The sequence below is a fragment of the Haemaphysalis longicornis genome, unplaced genomic scaffold, assembly GCF_048455015.1.
Source record: "Haemaphysalis longicornis isolate Haplotype H1 unplaced genomic scaffold, Haemaphysalis longicornis Haplotype H1 scaffold_8, whole genome shotgun sequence".
Taxonomy (NCBI): Eukaryota; Metazoa; Arthropoda; class Arachnida; order Ixodida; family Ixodidae; genus Haemaphysalis; species Haemaphysalis longicornis.
Genome location: NW_027526445.1, coordinates 181,886,786 through 181,908,596, shown reverse-complemented (window position 1 = coordinate 181,908,596; position 21,811 = coordinate 181,886,786). Strand labels below are relative to the sequence as shown.

Here is a 21,811-nt window from a genome sequence, read left to right as displayed (position 1 = left end):
AATTTCCAATAAGTTTTGTACTGTTTCATTTCAAAAATGCCAGGTGGCACTGCATTGCAGGAAACTTGCAGTGTTGATCGTTTTTACCTGGCACAAACTCCACTATGCCCATGCAAGCTATTGCAGTGAAATCGCAATTTTTTTGCCACCTCAGAAATATCGGTCAATATTTGCACTTGAAGCGTAACAATGGTTGAAAATTAGGAAACGGTGATAGTTAACTCTTTCGTTACCGGGAGAAAATTGGCCAATTTTTAGGGATCCAAGAAAAATTTTTTCTGCACAAAAGTTGGTTAAGCACTTATTACAGAAGTTTGCAGGGCACGGTTCTACCGCATCGAACCTCAATCCTGCAAGCAAGGCCACAATAGCAATTCAGAAAATGATAATAAAAGGCAAGTTTATGCTTAGAGAGATAACTGACAGCGAACGTCAACAAGCATCAACCACGGAGTTTCATTTTCAACTTCATGCATGTTTTTCCGCATGGCATGCTTGTCTCGAATACTGTGCTGGCCATAAATCCAAAGCCAGTCATTGACAAGATGTTTTTACGTTATGTGGGGGCAAATCGGTGCCTCTGATACATTGTGAAACCACCAGATTGCTTCCATGGAACACACCAAAATTCGATATTTTGAAATGTAAACTGGGCTTCACCGCATAGCATGAGCACCACGCGTGCTAATATTTGTTTTAATATCTGACAAACTGTTCTGCAGAAGTCAATTTCTTTCGGACATATATTTGAAATGTTTCCTTACAAAATGTGTATTCGAAATTTTTTCTACTATTGGTGGTTTGGTTTTGTCATTTACTTCGACAACTTGAAAAAAAAAAAACTGATTTAATACCTTTTTTCGCAACTATGATATATGAAATCATTTAAAACTGGTGTCATTGGAAGGCCGTAAATAATCTGGATATGGTGTTCCTGTAACTAGTGCTTAAATAATTTTTGTAGTAGAAAAATTTTTTGTTTGGATTCCTAAAAATTGGTCAATTTTCCTGCGGTAACGAAAGAGTTAAGGATCACCGTCTCCTAATTTTCAACCATAGTGACGCGTCAAGTGCAAATACAGAGCAATATTTCTGAGGTGGGCAAAATTGCGATTGCAGTGCAATAGCTTGCATGGGCATAGTGAAGTTTGTGCCAGGTAGAGAGTTTGTTTTGAATTCACACAGGATTAAAAAGGCACCTCAACTCCACCGCTAAATCACTGATTTGTAAAACAAGTATGATACTAGAATGAAAAATGGTCTGAAGATAACATACACTCGGGTGCATGTATGTGGTTTATGGAAAAGCTGTTCTGCTACTACTATGTATATTTTATTGGCGCAAGGGCGTCTGAGGCCAAAGAGCGCCAAGACAATGTTTGTTTTGTCACATTTGTTAAAATGCCATGGCGATGATTGTGATGTACTTGATAAAAATAGTGTATATGTGGGTGTAAAATTACTCTAAGAAGCGAAGATGAATAAGATGAGAGGTAACAGCGACGATGTTTATGTGTGTGCTGGGAGCGCCATAACATAGCAGGGAGAGAGAGAGAGAAATCACTTTATTGAGCCTTAACCGGGTTCACGGGAGCGGTGTGGCCGTCGGTTTGAGGCCGGCGGCGACGTTGTCAGCGCGGGTGACCAGAAGTATCTGGACCTCTGGGTCCGAGCTGCCCAGCGCTCCCTCCCACTGCTCGTCACTAACTATGGAGGGAAAGGGATCTTGAGGGCAGGCCCACATAGAGTGGACCAGTGTGGCTGGGTCCCCACAGAGTGGACAGTTTGGCGAGGGGAATTGCGAGGGGTGAATGCGATGCAGTAGTGCTCGGCAGGCCAAAGAGTTTGTCTGCAGGAGTCGCCATAAGCGCTCCTGATGGTTGGTTAGCTCAGGGTGGGCAGGAGGGTACCGACGGCGGGAGAGGCGGTAATGCGTGGTTATATCGTGGTACGTGATTAACTGATCCCTGGCTGACCTGGCGCCGTGGTAGGGGACGAGGCTGGCACCGGCACGGATGGTCAATCCTCGTGCTGCATTGTGCGCTGCCTCATTGCCCCCCAAACCAGTGTGCGCCGGGGTCCAGACGATGTGTACCAGGGAGGACGGGGGATTTCGAAGGAGAATTTTGGACGCCACGGATGATATGTACCCGCGGGCGAGGTTTTGGATGGCCGTTTTCGAATCGGTGATTATAATTGTAGGTGTCGGCCGGGTTGTTAGTGCGAGCGCTATTGCCGCCTCCTCTGCCGCTGCAGGGGTGGTTGTGCGTACGGATAGAGAGGTAACAGGGGGGTCATTCGGGCTATTAATTACGGCGAGGGCAAAGGCGTCGTGATGGCGGTATTCTGCCGCATCCACATACATAACGTCAGGTTTGGTGGGAAATGTTTTGGCCAGCGCCCGTGCCCGTTGCTCCCTTCTACCTCTGTGGTAGGTAGGGTGCATGTTCCTCGGAAGAGGGCGGACGCGGAGGCAGTCGCGGATACGTTGGGGGATAGGAATAGCCGGTTCGGAACAGACTGGGGCCCTGATACCAAGTCGGACCAGTATATGCTGTCCAGTGGACGTAGTTGAGAGGCGACGGAGCTGATTGATATGGTGTGCCTCGACCAGCTCCTGGGCAGTATTATGAACCCCGAGGCACTCAAGTCTGGCAGTGGATGAACTCTGAGGAATTTGTAGTGCAGCTTTATATGCCTTTCTGATGAGACAATTAATTTTGTTAATTTCAGCGTTCGAAACACGAAGGTAGGGGAGAGAATATGTTATACGACTAATGATAAAGGCTTGGATAAGCCTGATTCTCTCAGCCTCCTTGAGACCATGGTGGCGTCCTGTGATTCGTCGGATGAGTCCGATTGTCTGATTAACGTGTGAGCTCAATTGCGAGATAAATTTTGTGTTGCTGCGATTATGCTGCATGATAAGACCGAGGACTTTGAGGGTGCGCACCTCTGGGATCAAATGTTCATTCAGGTAAATTTTGATGTCGGGAGAATTTTGAGAGGTCGGTTTGGCTGGTAGGAGGAGAAGCTCCGATTTTGCGGGAGAGCACTCCAGGCCCGCAGACTGTGCTTCCTCATTCACGACACGTGCGCCTTGCTGCAATGTGTGTTCAATGAATGCGTCGCTACCACCAGTGACCCATAACGTTATATCATCCGCGTATAGGCTAAAATGAAGTTGCGGAATCTTTTCAAGCTCTTTCGGAATGTTGAGGAGAGCCAAATTAAATAATAGAGGAGAAAGAACGGCCCCTTGTGGAGTCCCTACGGAAGAGAGAGTCAGCACGTCAGATTTAATGTCCCCTATTTGAACGAACGCTGTACGCGCCGTTAGAAAGTTACGCACGTAGTTGTACACGCGCTCTCCAGGGGATATTGTTTCCAAGCCACGCAAGATGGCGCTGTGGGTGACTCGATCAAATGCTTTGGTGAGATCCAACGCAAGAATCGCAGCAGTATCGAGTCGGGTTGCAGGGTTGATTACCTCACGGGAAAGTTGCAGAAGGACATCTTGAGTAGAAAGTCCAGGGCGGAAGCCAATCATCGAGTGTGGAAGAGCGCTTGTGGAATTCAGGTGAAGCGTTAGGCGGGCGAGAATGATATGCTCCAGGACCTTACCAACACATGAAGTTAGAGATATGGGTCGGAGATGATCTATAGTAAGGGGCTTTCCAGGTTTTGGGATAAGCGTGACCTTGGCATGTTTCCATTCGGAAGGAAGTGTCCCGCGTTCCCAAAAATAATTGAAGTATCGCGTGAGAGCCGATATTGAGGGATCGTCCAGGTTGCGCAGCATTTTGTTGGTTACACCGTCTGGCCCCGGTGCCGAGCATGGGCGAATAGCCAGAAGAGCGCTGCGCACTTCCGCCTCCGTGATGGTGGAATCTAGGTTATGATTAGGTGATCCATGATATGGTGGAAGTGGCCGAGAATCTCCCGTGGGAATATATAAGGAGCAAGCTCTATCCATTAGTTCCTGGTTTGTACCAGGGAATTTTTGTATGATCGCTGTGAGCCGATTACCTTGCTCTGTTTTTGTGCGAGTGGGGTCCAGGAGGAATCTCAAAAGGGACCAGGTTCTCCGCATACCAAGGTTGCCTTTCATGTTGTTGCATATTTCGTGCCACTGACTTTGAGCAAGTTGTACAGAATAGTTCTCTATTTCTTTATTTAGGTGAGCAATTTTCAGTTTTAATTTTCTGTTGCGCTTATTTTTCCGCCATCTGCGCTGGATGCTTCGAAATGCATTTTGTAAGTGTTGCAAGTGGGAATCCACCGTTTCGGATGGAGTGCCGGGGTCTACAGGAGTGCTCGTGGTTCGTGCGTCAGTAAGGAGCTGCTTTACCCACTGTTCAAGACCCGAAGGGGTGATTTCTGGAGGCTCGTGGGCTTGCCGCACCTCGCGAAATTCATTCCAGTTTGGCAGATGTGTCTGCCGTGGACGGGGCCTAAGGGGGCCTTTTAAATTTACATCAGTTTGGAGAATAAAGTGATCGCTACCTAATGAGTCATTGGTGTTAGACCAGCATGCGCTGGTGACGTTATAAGTGAAGGTTAGGTCTGGGGAGGAATCTCTCTGTACGCTGTTGCCAATTCTAGTGGGTGACATTGGATCCGATTCTGTAGTAAGCCGATGTGCTTGGATGTGATCCCAGAGGAGCCTGCCCTTGCGAGAACAGTGAGGGTATCCCCAGGCGGTGTGTGGCGCATTGAAGTCGCCGACAATAATAAGAGCATGAGGCCCTACTGTTTGCTTAGTGAGAGTAAACAAGTGGGTAAATGTGTCTCCTGTTGAACGAGGGCCGCTGTAGATGTTGAGAACATATAGGCGCTCAGCCCCCCGTTTACTTGGGTAGAGAACCACTAAATCGTGGGGAATAGAAATGCTATCAAATTGTATCCGTTCGGCAGGGATATTGCGGTGGACTAAAACAGCTGTAGCATGATTATTATTGCTCTGAAAAGCTCTGTAACCTGGGAGCTTGGCCATGATACCTACTTCTTGCAAGGCTATCACATTAGGGGGAGATTCGGCTGCCTCTATCAGGAGTTGTAAGACACGCCGTTTACGACGGAATCCCCTGCAATTCCACTGCCAGACACGAGTGGACCCCATGTTGTTACTGAGAGGCGGGGTTGTAGCTGGGGTTGGGAATAGGAATAGGGATAGGGGCGGTAAGGGAATTGATTTTATTGACAATGTCCCGTATGCTGGAGTGCAGTTCACAGCGCAGGGCTTCGATATTGGCGTGCAAGTTTGTTACACTGGTTTGAAGTGTCTCATGAATACTAAAGAATTCGGCTTTCTGTTCCGTTAACGCCTGCTTGCAGGAAGCCTCAACCTGAGTGATGTGATTCGTAACTGATTCTTCAAGGGAGGGAAGGACTGATTCAGGAAGAGAGTCGTCCGACACCGCCTTACGCTTGGGAGGGGGAGGAGTGGGCAGGGCGGGGGTGTCCTGCAAGGCGGAATCACGCGCTTTCAGGGCTTGGTTCTCCTGGCGGAGAGCAGCGTTTTCCTGCCTGAGGAGGGAGATTTCAGCCCGAATCGCGTTGAGCTCTCTAAGTATGTCGGCGGAGGGGATTGGGGTAGGAGAGGCGGAGTTAGATGAGCAGTGGGCGGTAGCGACGGGGCAGCTCACCTGTGAGTCCGGAGCGGCTCGTTGTACACCGGCAGGCACATGTCCATGTTTGGGAGGAGGCTTCAGTGGAAGGCCCGCGTGCGCACAAGTCGCGGGTCCTGGCGATCGATCGGACCGTCGAGTAAGTCCATCCGGAGGCACGGACGTTGACGCTTGTTGCTTCTGCTGGCCTTGCTTGTGACTCAAAGATCGTCCCGCCGAGGCGATCTGAGCATAGGTGGGAGCTTTTCGTCGCGGTTGGTATCGACGCGGGCAATCGGCGGAGCCAGTGATGTGGGGTCCTTCGCAGACAATGCACTTCGGGGTGCACGGATGAGATTCGACGGGATTGGTGGCCCCACAGCGAGGACAGCGAGGGGGATCACGGGCTTTGGGGCACACATCCTGTCGATGGCCGGGGGACCAGCAAGTAAGGCACGCCTCAGTCTTTCGACGAAAAGGCTTGCAGCGGTACAGTGTGGAGCGGTACCGGATCCAGAAAGGGACTTTGTGGCCGTCGAATAATATTTGGGCCATGTTGGATGAATTCAGGCGCTTGGCGTCCAGGATGGGGAGGTCGGGGTTGTAAGTGCATATGCTGTCATGCACTTGTTGGGGGGTATCATCTTCGGGTATATTAAATATGACTCCTGTGACCGTGTTGGCTGGAGCGGCCACGTGTGTGGAGATCTCATATTGGAGCCCTCGAAGCGAAAGGACGCCAATGCTCGCGTACCTGTGGGCGCGTTCTTCAGACGGTGTGCTAACTATAACATAGTTAGCAACATACTGGGGTCGTATTTGGTCCTCTGTGTTGGGTGGAATTCCTGCCTGCGCTTGAATAGCATCAGCGAGGGTAGCTTGAGGGACAGAAGTGAGGGCCAGTCCACCACGCGGGCGCAGGACGATCTTGATATCATCAGCTGGGAGCGGCGTCGCCGGCGGTGTGCGTTGCGCTGGCCGCCTTCGCTGAGATCGCTGAGTTGAGGGGGTTGCAGTGGGGCTTACTTGTTTATCAACGATGGAAGAGTCAGAATGTAGAGCCCGCTGACGGCGGCGAACTTCCGCCCAGCCAGGCCTTTCAAACTCCGCGGGGTCCATTTCTTCTCCTTCGACTACGTTCTCCATGAGCGAGACTTGGCCGTGGCGCGCTGCAGTTGGCGGCGAGGAGCGCACGTGCAGCAGCGGCGCCGAGGCGAGGGTGCTAGGCCCGATCAGGCATAGCAGAGCCGTTGGCTTGGCGCTGAATTCAGGATCTCGTTGGCGTGCTCAAAATACACCACGTACCACAAGAATGGTGTCCAGGGGGTCCCCGTGATGTACCGAACGCCGTAGTGTACAATTCGTCGCCAAGGCAGGCGATTTGCCTGCGGGACAGGGTCAGTAGTCAGAGCCGATGTGCGGTGCGACTGCAACTCACGGCCCCCTAGCGGGATTCAACATAGCAGGGATGGCGGTGACGTGCCTGGCACGTTATGAAAACGCTCAGAACCGCCCTCACTATTTGCATTGGGTGGCCCTGATGTCACACATGGTATGAGATGAGTGCTAAAAATCCAATGTCAGCGAGATAGGCTAAAAGGCGTTCACTTCTAATCGGGGGCTGATCAGATAAAAACAAGGATGGGTGTAAGGGTATCGTGTAGGTGTATAGTTCTGGGAAGTGTCGTTTCCTTGCGTCATGGTATGCCAAGCATTCAATCAATACATGGAGGACTAAGTTTTCGTCTGCATTTCTCACAAGATGGTGGTGGGGTTCCGTTTAAAATGTATGAGTGTGTAGCGTGTGTGTGACCTTTTCTTAATCTGCATATTGATATTTCTGTGAACCTGTTCCGTTTCTCTGTGTTGTATTTCCCTATGTGTGGTTTTATAATGTGCAGTTTGTTTTCGATTTGTGTGTCCCACTGTACCTGCCAGCGCCTCCGAAGCATACTCCGAACTAGTGGTTTCGTGTCTAGGTAGGGCACATGTGGCATATCTACAACACTGCGGAGAGCCGCCACAGCAGCATTCTGGTCAGCAATTTCATTGCCTGAAATTCCACTGTGCCCAGGTACCCAGCACACTACTACAGTCAATTTTAGAGCGTAAGCAGACATTATGGATTTGATAAGACGGTTTAAAATAATGTTTCTAGTTGGTTTTCCTGAATGGAGAGCTAATACTACACTCAGGAGTCTGTAAAAATAATGGAACTGTGTATTCTGGTTTCTGTAATGTGTTCCACAGTGGTTAAAATGCCGTGTGCCTCAGCTGTAAAAATACTGGTATTTTTGTTCATTGTCTTTGTGATAGCAAAGTTTGGGCCATGTGCAGCGCATGACACAGAATGGGCGGACTTGGAGGCATCTGTGTAAAACGTTGTGTAGGGGTATTTGTGTCGTAGATGTAGGAAGTGCTGCAAGATGAGTTATCTTGGTGCAGTTCTTTTGTTAATGGCTCTGAAAGATAAATCACAAGAAATCGGGGACATTTCCCAGGGAGCAACAAGGTCTGTGATCGAAGTTTTGTAAGCCTCGCTAAAAGAAACCCCAAGCTCTTCAGCGTGCACTCTCACTCTCAACGAAAAGGCATAGATATAGAGGGCCGATTGAGAAACGAGTGCATGGCAGAGGTGTCATTGACAATAAACGAAGAAGGGTGATTTTTTATGGATGTTGCCTTCATGGCATACAATAGACCTGTGTATAAGCACTGGTCTTCCAGGCACCACTGGTCGCATTCCACATATAAGCTTTGTGCAGGACTCGTTCGGAAGGCTCCTGACGAAAGGCGAAGCCCAAGGTGCAGAACAGGGCCAAGCATTTTTAAAGCGGTTTTCGAAGCTGACCCGTATACTACGCTCCCATAGTCCAGCCGCGACTTCACTAAACTGTTGTAGAGACGCAGCAGGCACATCTTATCTGCGCCGTAGGAGTGGTGGGATAGGACTTTTAGGGTATTCATTGCCTTCATACATTTTATTTTGAGTAGCTTTATATGTGGAATAAATGACAGCTTTTCATCTAGCACAATCCCTTAAAACTTGTGTTCCTTCTTCACAGGCACAGCCACTCCACTGAGGTGGACGGTGGGCTCAGGGTGAATACCACGCCTCTTGGAAAATAAGACACATGTGCTCTTTTGAGGATTTAGCTTAAAGCCACTTTCGTCGGCCCATTTTACAAGCCTGTTTGTGGCAAGTTGTAACTGCCGTTCACAGATAGACAGGTTACAGGACCGGAAACTGATATGAACATCATCCACGTAAATGGAGTAAAAAATGGTACGGGGCAGAGCTTTTCCAAGTGTGTTCATCTTAGCTATAAAAAGTGTGCAACTAAGTACTCCACCCTGAGGAAGGCCATTTTCTTGCATATACAGTGCCGATACTGCAGCCCCGACCCTCACTCTGAATGTTCGTTCAGACAAATAGCTTTCAAGGGCATTAAGCATATTCCCACAAATTCCAAAAGATTTCAGGTCTCGCAGGATGCCGTAGCGCCAGGCAGTGTCATATGCTTTTTCTAGATCAAAAAATATGGACATACAAAACTGTTTGTTAACAAAGGCATTTTTCACATAGGATTCAAAAGTGACAAGTTGGTCTGTTGTTGATCTGCCCGACCGAAAACCTGCCTGGCAGCTGTCCAGATTACCATTGTATTCCACGAAGTGTAGTAACCTTCTGTTGATCATTTTTTCGAACAGCTTGCACAAGCAGCTGGTCAGGGCAATTGGACGATAACTTGAAACACAGGATGCATCCTTTCCCTCTTTCAGCAGTGGCACAACAATAGCCTGTTTCCATGCCTTAGGAAAGTGCCCAGCACGCCATATTCTGTTAAATAAAAACAGGAGAGTATTGATTGTGTCTGTATGAAGGTGTTTGATCATGCCGTACGTAATGTTATCTGCACCTGGTGCCGAAGGCTTGCAACCAGCCAACGCAGTCATGAGCTCGTGAAGGGAGAATGGAGAGTTATAGGAGTCGTTTGATTGCTTGTGGTCACGTATGGACTTTCGCTCAGCTGACTTTTTGTAGTGTATAAATGTGCTTGTGTAATGTGAAGAGCTTGAGACGTGTTCGAAGTGTTGTGCCAACGCGTTTGCCTGGTCCTCCAGGGTGCCACCAGTGGTGTCAACAAGGGGTAAGCCATGTGTGCTTTGTGCATTTAGTTTTCTTATCCTGTTCCAAACCTTTCTTGTATCGGTGAAAGAATTTATTGAAGTTAAGAAGGACCTCCAGGTATTGTTTTTGGCCTGACGGCGAATGCGCCTTCCCATGGCTTTGGTGCGCTTGAACGCTACAAGGTTGTCCGCAGTGGGGTACCTGCGAAGAATGCCCCACGCCTTGTTCTGTGCCTGGCGTGCTTGTCGACACTCTTCATTCCACCAAGGCCGCCTTAGGTTACTTGTGTTACCAGAAGTCTGGGGAATGAAGTTCTCTGCAGCGTCAAGGATATGTGCCGTGACAAGGCTACAAGCTTCATCAATACCCAAATGTTCCATGGAACTGTATGTGAGTTGAGATTTCTGCTTAAATTTTTCCCAGACTGCAGCGGTTTCTTCAAACCTTTTAGTTGAGGTGGGAGTGTAAGGGTCTCTGTCTAGGCATCTCAGGAATACTGGGAAATGGTCACTTCCAAGCGGGTTTTTCTCCACCTGCCACTCAACGAGTGGAAAAAGAACAGCAGAACCGATTGCTAAGTCTATGTGTGAGTACGTGTTGTGTGTAATGTTAAAATATGTGGGCTGTTTTTTGTTGAACAAACACGCACCAGATGGTACTAGGAAATGTTCAATCAAGCGGGCGCGAGCATCAGTTCGCCCAGAACCCCAGAGTTTGTTGTGTGCATTTCGGTCTCCAACTAAGATAAATGGTTCAGGAAGCTCATTTACCAACGACTCAATTTCTGAGGTAGACAATTGATGATCCGGGGGAATGTATAAGGAACATATTGTAATCAGCCGACCAAAAATGACCACGCGGACAGCAACTGCCTCAAGGCTGGTGAGTAGTCTAATGGACTGGGACGGAATGGATTTTCGCGTCACAAGGGCAACCCCACCAGATGAATGAGCAAAGGCATCTCTATCTTTCCTGAAGACAGTGTATTGTTTAAGAAAGTTACTTTGCTTGGGATTCAGGTGTGTCTCTTGGAGGCAAGCAATACTGGATTGATGTTTATAAAGGAGTTCATATACATCATCCAAGTTTTTTATGAGACCCCTACAGCTCCATTGAACTATGTTTTCAACAGCTATTATGGATTAAAGATAATAAAGATGTAGTTGAGAAGTTGCCTATTTTGGTTCATGCCAGTGAGTCTTGTTTTGGGCCTGTTGTACGATGAGGTGGTTTTTTCCCACGGCCAAAAGTGCCTCGGCGCTCATTTTGCGCCTGCTGGGCAGGTTGAGATGCCGAGGTGTCCATGTCCTCGTCTGACAAATCAGGCGGTACCGACAGGGTGTCCATCCGACATCCACCTCGCGGATTGGTTCCTGAGGTGGCCGCAGGCTTCTTGGTTGGAACCTGCGGTGCGGGAAGGGAAGGAGTACAGCCGGTAAAAGGCTTGTCTATAACACAGCTTTCGTACTCTCAGCCCTCTCCAGCCCCGCCGGAGCGGGATTTGAATAAAACTACTGCGGAATTGTGAAATCTTAGCCCTTCGCTTTTGCCTCCGATATGTTTGGAACGAGTATGTTTCGGCAGTTTTCGGATGTAGCTGGTTGAAGTTGAAATCGCTGTTATAGACAAGCGTTTTACCGACTGTACGTGTGGGGCCACCTGAGTTCATGCTCTCAATGCCCTAGGGTGTCGTGCGGGCCAATGGAGCTGGACTGGAAGAGGCCGGACCAGTCCCAACAGCGCCCGTCACCACATTCTCCACGGGCTCCGCAGACGTAGTGGCGGGGTGCTCGGCTGTGGACGGCAGCCCAGCAGGAGGAGGAACCACCAGGGCCTCTGCTGTAGAGGCAGGAGCTGGTGGTTGCTCGGAGGGGGTTAACGACAGCGACACATCAGCTAAGCTGCATTGTGTCGCAGTACTAACCAAACGTCGCCCCAATCCCCGGCGGGCGGCGTCTACATAGGATGCAGCCGAAAACATCTTGTGCTTTTGGCGTGCTTAGGGGAAACTGATATTTTCGGTTACTTTGATCTGAATGATCTCTTTTTCTTTCTTGAAAGATGGGCAAGATCGTGAGTATGCAGCGTGTGAACCACTGCAGTTCGGACATTTCATGATTGTGTTTTTGCAGTCATCAGAAGAGTGATCATTCTCGCCACATTTCGCATAGGTGAGCTTGCCACGGCAAGCTGGAGTTCCATGACCGTAGTGTTGACATTTAAAGCATCGCCTGGGGTTTGGAATGTAGGCGCGTACACGACAGCTAAGGAAAGCTGCCTTCACTGTCTCTGGCAGGGTAGAGCTAGCAAATGTTAGGATGATGTGTCGGGTCTTGATCTCTGCTCCATCTCTTCTCATAATAATTCTACGGACGCCAACAACACCTTGGTCATGCAGTCCCTCAAGGAGATCATCATCTGTCTCATGGAGGAGTTCTTTGTCAGAGATAACACCTTGGACAGTGTTTAGCGTGCGGTGTGGCGTAACTGTGACAGTCAAGTTGGCAATTTTTTCTTGCTTCAGGAGGTTCTCACTTTGGTTTTTTCGCATAACTTCAACAAGGAGGTCTCCAGAGGGCATCTTTTTGGCATTGTAATCTTTTCCAACAATGTTTTCAATGCACTTGGCAATCAAGAAAACTGACAGGTCGGTGATAGGTTTTTCGTCGGTCGAGTGTACAACAAGGTATTTGCTGAAAGCTGCCTGAGGTGGTTGGGTGCGGAGTGCTTCGGTGCGACCCCTTTTAGGAGGTCGATCAGGGTGTTTTCCGGGAGCTGAGAAGATAGCCATAGAAAATGGAATCAATTCGGTGGCAAGGCCAGTCGCCCACCACCGAGCCCAACAAGGGAACGTAGCTTTGAAGCGCACGTTAACTGTACCTCGCCACTATAACCCTATGCTCGGGATCTAGGGTGAAGCCTTCGCACAGGGTTAACCCTCGCCGCCTGGAGAAAAAACTGAGAAATAAGGAAGAGAGAAGATGACAGGACAGGGTTAGGAAAGACGATAGTAAAGCACAAGAATGAAGAAGAGGACAGGAAAAGGCGACTGGCTGATTCCCCCCAGGTCGGATCAGACTGGGGGCACCGTCTACGGGAAGCGGGGGCCGAAGTGGTGTGTTGCCTCTGCCAGGAAAAGCTGTTCTGGTGGGCACGATTTACTTGTAAAATAGGCAAATCAATCCATCAAGGTGAATCGACTTGCTTCTTGTCTAATAGCGTCCTTTCGAAAACCTCAGAGAACTAAACCAAAAGGTTGCCAAAATGAACCCACCTCTGACATTTAATACCTTCATCGTTGTGATGTTGTAGGTAATGCAATGCTGGAAGCGTAACGAATATAGTTTGTCATGCAATTCGCGCTGTCGTCAGATGCAAGGTCCTTACACGTGCACTGTCACCCGATCCATTTGCAATGCGACAATCAAAACAATGTGCCTGACAACAATGAACAACAATGGCACCATCAACATCTGTCACATGGCAAGACATGGCTCTTCCGTGCTATATTGTGACAAAGGCACCACCATTGGTGACCAAAACCCATGCTGACAGCAGCAGAAAACTTAAAACACAACATTCGACCGCAAACATAAGCGACGCACAACACACCCATGGGCTGCTGATGCATGAAGCCCATTCTCAAGTGTAAAAACAAAAGGTTATAGCCTTTTACCTGCCACACCACTCTTCGGGACAAGTGCTGAACGGCTTGATCATAACGATCAGGCTAGATGACAAGCAGAGACATCACCCCTCATCCCACGCCAATCTACCTACAGTTTTCGCATGGCGGTTTTCGCAAATTCAGCACAAGTTCAAACTTTCTGCAGTTGCTCCCAGATTGCTGCCAGCGGTTAAAAACTTGAGTTTGTGCGGTGCATTGCAAAAATGTGCTGGAAATTCTGACCAATGTTTTGCCATACATGTTGTGCCCCTTACTTTTGACTTGTGTTAACTGCCGCTGAGCACCCACACTCACTGGTGACTACTGCGCCACTAGGTGAGGACGTGTATTTAACCCTCCTCCTCCCTCCCACTGCAACGCAAGCAGTTCAGCTGGCCCCTTGGCAACAGTGACGCAGTTGCGCACAATGTTGGCCCCAACATCAGACCAGTGCGTATTCGAAGCCCACGACGCATCGCAGCCAATGGGGATATCTGGCCGGCACACACCCGCAATCGCATCCACAAACCGTTCACAGCCAGCCAATAAGAATCAGATGTGAATTTAGCTGCAATTTTACTGCGACTGATGATGACACTGGCTTTTTGGCTCACTGGATCACTTAATGCTACCCGGATGTCTAGTTTCATTCCATGCCTGCCATTCTTAGCTGTTGCTGCTCCTCTGGGCCTGCCAAATTACCGTCCTTCGCTATGAAACAGGACACATATCACACTTCAACATAACCGTGCTTCTGCCTTACGCTCATCTGAGAGTTTCACAGGACACCCTCCCCTGTCTCGTCCAGGAGACGATGCTCTGTCAAGTGCGAAATGCCAGGCTGCTCCTTCAACCCACCTCTTCCATGTCGAGCAGGGGTCTTATGCGGGACTCCCAATCCGCCACACACTTCTGCAGGTCGGACAGCTGGAACTCAGACATGGGCTCCTGAGGTGGTTAAAAACACAAAGGCAGAAAAAGAATTCAGCTGGCTCCCACCTTCCAGAGAAAGCTCAACAGAGCTGAAAAACTTTGAACTCACGCTTATTTCCCGCAAATGGTTGCGGACTAGATTTTCATAAGAGTTCTCTTGGGGCTCCTCCGGAGTAGGCGGCGGGCCTATCAAAGGGGAGAAGGACAGGGGGAGAGAAACAGGTCAGAAAAATTTGAATTAAGACAGCTGCAAATACACAAAGTCAAATGTTGTCTGCATGGTTCCTTAAAACAATAAATGACCGTACCATGTCAAAACATCTAATACTACGGCATTTTCTGAGTTTTTCTAACCAATTTACACACGTTTGTACTTAGAAAAGTGCATTCAGAAGTTCTGTTTCCCTCGTGCCATCCTCACTGCCAGCATGACCAACGTCTTATGACGACGCCCAGGTAAGTCCACGGGACAAAATTTAGATAATGGCTATCATACTCTTATTTATTAAACCTGCACAATGCATTCATGACTAGAACGAAAGAAAAAAAAGCCCTAAATCGTGACAACGTCTTTGTCAACAAGCATACGTTTGTGTAATGAAGGAATACCACCACTTTTATGGCTTAAGGGGGCACATGGGTCTTTGGGACCAAAAAATTGCACAAAAAAGCATTTTTAGGTGTCACTTTTCTCTTGATTTGCACAGTTTTTCCTCCGAAAATTCCATACATGAAACAGTACCAGGTTCTTATAAAAGCCATAGAGGCCAGATTTCAACAAAGAAATAATTATTTTCTTATATTTCCCCACTTTTTCGCCATGAGTGGTATCGCAGTGATACAAAATTCTCGAGAGGTACATCCGAGCATGTATTGCAGCTAGGAAGATCATTTCGTTTGCACTATGAAGCTGAATGTGCAAACGTTGTGATATGGGAAGCAGACTTTGCATTTTTGTGTTTCAGTAGTTGTTTATTCAGCGTTATTTTTAATTGGTTAGAAGGGTAGTTGAAACCTAGAAGTTACGATTGATGTAAACGTATCTGTGATTGAAAAATAAAAATACTGCTTCCCACATTTCGTTCTCGACACATTCTCTTATCTATTCATGTCTTGCTGGTAATTTGGTGTTGAATAGTTTTTTCGTATTGTTCTCAAGGACAATCAAGGAAGCTGTTTAATTATCTTGAAAACTACTCACCTCACATCAAAACTAATAAGACATTTGATATCACCTAAAAAACGGAACAAGCCCATGAAGTTTGGTCAAAATTGGTTGGAAAGCAAAAAAAATGTTTAAAACCAGTGTGCCCCCTTCTATTCCTGGATAATGACATCTTTTATCAAATTACGAAGGCAACAAGAAGCCACCAAGGCATAGTGAATAGATAGACTGCTCTCGGAAGAAGAGGGAATAGTGAAACAGATGACTATTCCAGTCGCTAAAACCCTTCTTACAATACTTAGGGTAAAGACATCTCACGTCATTTCCAGCAATGGTAATTGTTTACTTCTGCCTGGCAAGGTTTCAGATACAATCGACACACCTTAAACATTTTTCACCGCGGAAATACAAATGAGCTGTTTTTTAAAACACGTCAAATCCACTGAAAAGAATTTCAGAAAGAAGCAAAAATATTAGCAGGCCTAAATGCAACGCTATCAAAGCGAACTTCTTCTAGCTGACATGTAGAACATAATAAATTTCGGATGGTTGCATTTAGCGTGGTCGCAAATTTTGTTGCCATTTCTGCAATTCTGATAACGATTTGACTTATTTTGAATTAAAAAAAAAAGCTCCTCGAATACATTTGGCAAATGTATTTCAAAGCTGAAATACAAATACACAAAGGTACCTATAAAGTACTATCGTCGAGAGTCTTTTGCATCCTAGTACTACCTACCTAAACTAAACTAAGGCTCTAAATTCACTAAAACAGTTGAAGTATGAATTAAATACGTTAAAGTACAAAACTGGCCACAAATGACTCTCTTCAGTGTCCTTTTAAGCTTCGAAAATTTGTTAAGAGGTTTTTTGAGAGTCATTAGCAAAAAAGGAGAAAGGAATGAACAAAACCAAAGCAGCAATGTTACCGAAATTTGGAAATGAAAAGTATACCTTTTCTCATTCATCCAGACATTCCCCAAATATTTCACGTTCTTCCCCTGTGATCTCGAGATACTGTATTACCTTTTCGAAATGTGTAGTAATACGACTCCAAATAAAACTGCTCTTCTCATGTCACGAATATTTCTTGTGTTGATTGATCTTTTTGCAAGGCTTACGATGACGCTAGTATCAGCGAAACTCCATCTCTCACTCCCAATAGGCACAATTTTCTTCGGTTGTAGCCTTCTACTTAACGTAAATGGCTACAAATGGCCAGCAAATGGCCATCTGTAGTGGTCATTTACTGGCCATGTTACTGGCCCATTTACTGGCCCATTTACAGGCCAAATACCATTTACCAAAATTAAATGGCCATTTACGTAATGTAAATGGCTTAATATATGCAGTAGTTGCACATGATCGGCCAATGCATACTGTTTCTTTCTGGACCACATATCTATTATTTACATTTAATCTGGAACACCCTCCACATAACCAGGGCGTGCCGCTGAAACGAAAAGCTCCTCTTTGCACTTGCCTTGTTCAGACTCCACGGGAAGGTCTGCGTCGGCAAAAGCTTCTATGTCGATGTCATTGTTGTCGTTGGGCCCGTCATCAGCACCAGCTGTGGGGAACAGTGCAAGGTGATTGAGGAAACACACCGCAGAAAAGGGGTGCAGGATGGTGCGCACAATAGCACAGGCGCCCAACCACCATGACAAAGCACACACAAAAGGGTGGAACATCCCACCAAAAAAAACCACACGGAAAAAAAAATATTTTACAGACTTCAACTTATGGGTCCCAGGGCACCCTGCCATGCATATCTCCGTAACCCGCGAGCGAAAATTTGCCAAATATTAATAACCCTGGCTGATGCAGCTGCTTGTTTGATGGAGGAGAAATACTGCACACACTGCACAACACTAAGGTGGTCAGGTTTATTCCAGGGCCACCCACTACGGTGCATCTCGTAGCTCAGCCTTGGAAAATTGAACTGCGAATCTGAATAGAAAGCCTCACTTTTGGTCGGCTTTGTGTTGTCTGTTTCCCACACGGGAATAGAAAAAGACTAAATTTTCCAATGGAGGGAATTTGTTTACTTATGGGACGCGACGCTACACAAGGTTGCGGATTCGATCCCCTGGCGTGGCAGGCGCACTCTTAATAAAGTTGGAAAGGAAAAAATAGAGAGTTTTAGCTGGCCGTTTTAGACGGTCCGCTCGGTTCTTGACGGCCCGCTTAGCACAACTGGAGCGTCCACAGCAGAAAGGTTTTAGCTAACTGATAACTGTATCTCCCAATAAGACGCGTTGTCTGGTGGGTTGGTTCATATTAAGAAAGAAGATTTAGCACAGCGAAAGGCACGGACGGTGAAAAAGACGGGTAGTACCCGTTCCGTTCGTTTCACCGCCCCTTCCTTTCGCTGCGCTAAATTCATTCCTGAATTTCTATCTCCCACGATGACGTCATTTGCATCATTGGTCGTGCCCTGTGCGAATGCAAACCAAAACCTCATACATAAGGGAATATAAGAATTGATATTTCAGTCACTCAAAGCAAAATCCTGCGTTTATTGCTTACTTCAATTCAGTTTCTGATGACATAATAGTCCCAAATTATTTAAAAGAAGCTGTTCAACTTCCGAATAGCCAAGACAAGGCTGTCTTTATGGGAGCTACATAGAAGTATGCGCGCGTTTAAGTCGACGTTTTTCGCTTCTTTTCTAAACTTCATTGAGGTTTGCAAGATGTTTGGCTATTCAGAAGTTTTTTCGCAGTTTCGTCGCTCACGTTTTAACTGAAGAAAGTTTGCGGTAGAGTGTTCACTTTGCTGGCGGCAGCCATCTTAGTATTCCGCGCAGTCTCGTAAGCTGTTACCGACTGTCCACTCAGCCAGTCCGGTGAACGAAGCGGGCCACACATGGGCAATGGCACTCCCAGTTGCTATCGTAGCAGAGTGGGCCATCAATAGCGATCAGCTAAAGCTCTCTAATAAAAGACTTAGCATTCAAGACAGTTTGGCCTTAAAAGGGGTCTACATTGATCCTGAGTTCAGTACACAACACGCCCCATTGGGAGTCTTTCTGGTGCGCTCAATGACAAAATTAATTGCCGTTCGGTAGTTCGAAAAAGAAAAAAAAAGAAGCGCACTCCCCAGCTGTGCAAGCATTGGCACACTCTTGTGACAATCGGAACAAATACTGTGAGCAGAGTGCGGAGGAGAGCGGAAAGAATGGTGCGAGCACTAGCACATGCTCCTGATTATCAGGACACACGGTAGACACGAGATAAGAGCGAGATGAAGAGGGGACTAGTTGAAATGTTTAATTACCGAATCCTTATTACATCCGTTTAATAAAGAGAAAATCGAACACCACCACTTTCGACCATGTCTAGAAAAGTTTGTAGCCACAGTACATCATGACTAAACACAGCGGTGCACCTTGCTCAAGACATGAAACATGCCTTGGCTCTCAGCCCGTTGCAGTGCTGGCTGCTACGTCGCTATCACCACCATGCCAAGCGGCAGTGCTGTGACCCACCGGTCGGACTGCTTACGTGGCAAGTCACCATCACCGGGAGTTTCAGTGTCGTCTTCTTCATCCACTTCCTCCTCAAACTCCTCTTTGTTCACCGACTGCAAGAAGATGAGACAGCTTTTAGCCCCAAGACTCCTCTGTCATGTTCTGTGGCTATACTCTGGCGCAACTTCCTCGCCCGACGCAAGGATTGTGTTACTGCAAGTATTTTGCGCGTCACATGAGTCGTTTCAGTCATTTTTGGATTTAATTTGCTTATAAACTATTGCAGTAATGGCAAACATACCATGTGAGATAAAGGCAGATGATGTCGCGCATTATGTGCTATCTTCTTTCAAACCGCATGCACGCGCTGACATCCGGGTATGTCCTTTCAGCACAGTGATACGCTATTTGAGTGTTACCATTCTTAACTTGTACCCACGTATAGCAAGCATTCCCTCCAAGCTGCCCCCCAGTTTGCTGCGTCATTATCGCTCTCAGCTTTTGTTAGCACAGGGACCAATTACTCCCAGCTGTGTGCTGGGAGTAAATGGTTCCTGTTTTCCTACCTTCTATCAGCAGTACTTCAAATTTTGTTCACAACAACGGCACGACACATGCACCACAAATTTTGGTTAACTTTATTAGGCTTTAAGCAACTTATACCCCTGTCACACGGGCACTTTCAGTCCGGATTGAAGCGAAGCGCGATTGACTTTTCGAGCATGCTCGACGCACCGCCACTGCTGCACGGCACGTTTCAATCCCGATCGAGAAGTAGCACCTTTTGCACTTACGTACGCCTGATGGCACCAAAAATGAACTTTGCGGGCTGCGTCTGGTAATTATGCGCGGTCATGGGTATACGCAAGTATATAAATGTTAGCAAACGCTTATTTCGGTCAAGGATTTTTATACAATTACTGGAATTACTTGAAATTGTCCACTTCTGTGTCATTTGTCAGCGGGGACGAGAGTATCACCGCTTTCATCCAATCGCACTTGGAAACCTCAATTACGCTTGAGAAAGCAGGGTTGAGTTCAAGTGGGATCAAGCTTGATTGCGATTGAAACTGTCCTGTAGCAGCGCCTGATTCGGATTGAGATCGATCCAGATCGACTCAATCAAGATTGAAAGTGCCCATTTGAGACAGGGTTATTAGACTCTTGTGCAAAACAACAATGTCTGTAAAGGAATATTCATGCGAACACGTTGCCCAGACGCGCCTACATTTCTACTGCAGTAACTTGGCTCCAGTTTCGCGGTAAGCAAAAGCATCGCCTGCAGACACAAGCACTCGCCGAGACAACATGCGCGCCAATGTCGGTGCGGAACACACGGCACGCACTTACGTCTTTGTCCATCTGCTTGAGGGCCTTTAGAGTCTGTCGTAAAAACCGCTCCCCTCCTGGCACCACCTCGCCCTTTTTCTGCAGCTGCAGCTCTTTCGACATCACTGCGAGACAGGCAAAAGGGCAAAGCAACTCATGCTTCCGCCAAACACTCAAACCTTCCACTGCAAGCCGGTGAAATGCATCATGTAGCTGAAAGAAAGGCGAAAATAGCAAGTCGACGTGCGACCGACCGCTTCAACCCTCTCAGCACAAGCAAAACAGGCAAGCAAAGCGTCTGCAAGAAAGCACAAGTTAAAATGACCATAACGATGAAATACAAGTTTGCTTGACTGTAAAGATTGTTTAGCAGAGTAACAATAGCGGCAATGTAATGCAAGCTTCAAACAGACTCCCAGTTATAAAGAAAAACAGATGAAAGAGTGGTGACTTCCCAGCTACTCTGTTGCACTGCCCCCGGGTTACTCTGACTGGCGGCCGCCGCCATAAGCTACCTCCAATAAACAGAATTGTGCGATCGTGATTGTGTTGCGATTGTGGGATCGTGTGCGATCGCCAGACCATTAGGTGGCCTTTCAATGTCACCTTCAGGCATAAAATATGTATGCGTGAGATGAGTACGGTGTTGCCTAAAAAGTGTATATATGGGTGTTGAGGGCCCGCAGACTAAAACATGAAGATGCTCTTAATGATGGATACAAGAGTATTGTGATGGAGACGTGACACTGCCTCGAGCCTCAGAGGGTGATGCGCTAGTGGGGCTCCCTGTGCACACAAAAGAATCATTAGGACGGCCCTCCAGGATGAGAGAGTCTCAAGTCACGCCCTGAATGATACGAGTTTCAAGAAGTTGATATCCCCAAGGTAGGTTAGAAGTCATTTGTAAGTGAACACCGGTTCATCTCCTAGGAGAAGTGAATGGTGTAGTGGAATGTTGTATGAGTAGATTTTAGGAAAGTGCCGTTTTCTTGCGGCATTGCAGGAGGTGCACTCAATACGTGGAGCACGGAAAGCCGTTCCCCGCATTTGTCACGAACTGGTTGGAGTGTGCCATTCAAAAGATATGCGTATTTGGCACGAGTGTGGCAATCTGCAAATGGGCCCTTCTGTGAACCTATCGTGTTTATCAGTGATGTAATAACTTATGTTTGATTTTATTGTAGCCCAGGTTCTGTTCGATCGCACGACTTGAACGCCAGGGTGGAATTAACGCATCGATCGATACTTTTATTCTGGTAACTCACTAACGAGGTCATTTGCCGCCATGGTGTAATGGGAAACCAGAGTTCAATATACACCAGCTATGAATACCTATTGTATTTACTCGCGTAATGAACCCACTCGGGTATTGAACCCTCCACACTTTTCTTCTTGAGAATTTACTTTTTTATCTGTGAGTAAAAAATGCATAGGGCATATGTTTCTATCTCAGCATGGTTGCTGATGCCATAGACAATCTCAGTAACGCGATATCACGTTACAG

At 47.2% G+C, this 21,811-nt stretch overlaps 1 pseudogene across 1 annotated transcript in view; it reads right to left on the bottom strand.

The window, feature by feature from the left end:
* The window catches only part of LOC144148603 (condensin-2 complex subunit H2-like), a 70,333-nt pseudogene that overhangs the window by 14,398 nt on the left and 34,124 nt on the right, over window positions 1-21,811 (bottom strand). The window contains exons 10-14 of the transcript XR_013318010.1: window positions 20,329-20,432; window positions 19,013-19,091; window positions 16,990-17,076; window positions 14,451-14,527; window positions 14,267-14,356 (exon numbers count right to left, since the gene is read on the bottom strand). The product of XR_013318010.1 is annotated as a condensin-2 complex subunit H2-like (transcript). The remainder of the gene's footprint in view (window positions 1-14,266; window positions 14,357-14,450; window positions 14,528-16,989; window positions 17,077-19,012; window positions 19,092-20,328; window positions 20,433-21,811) is intronic.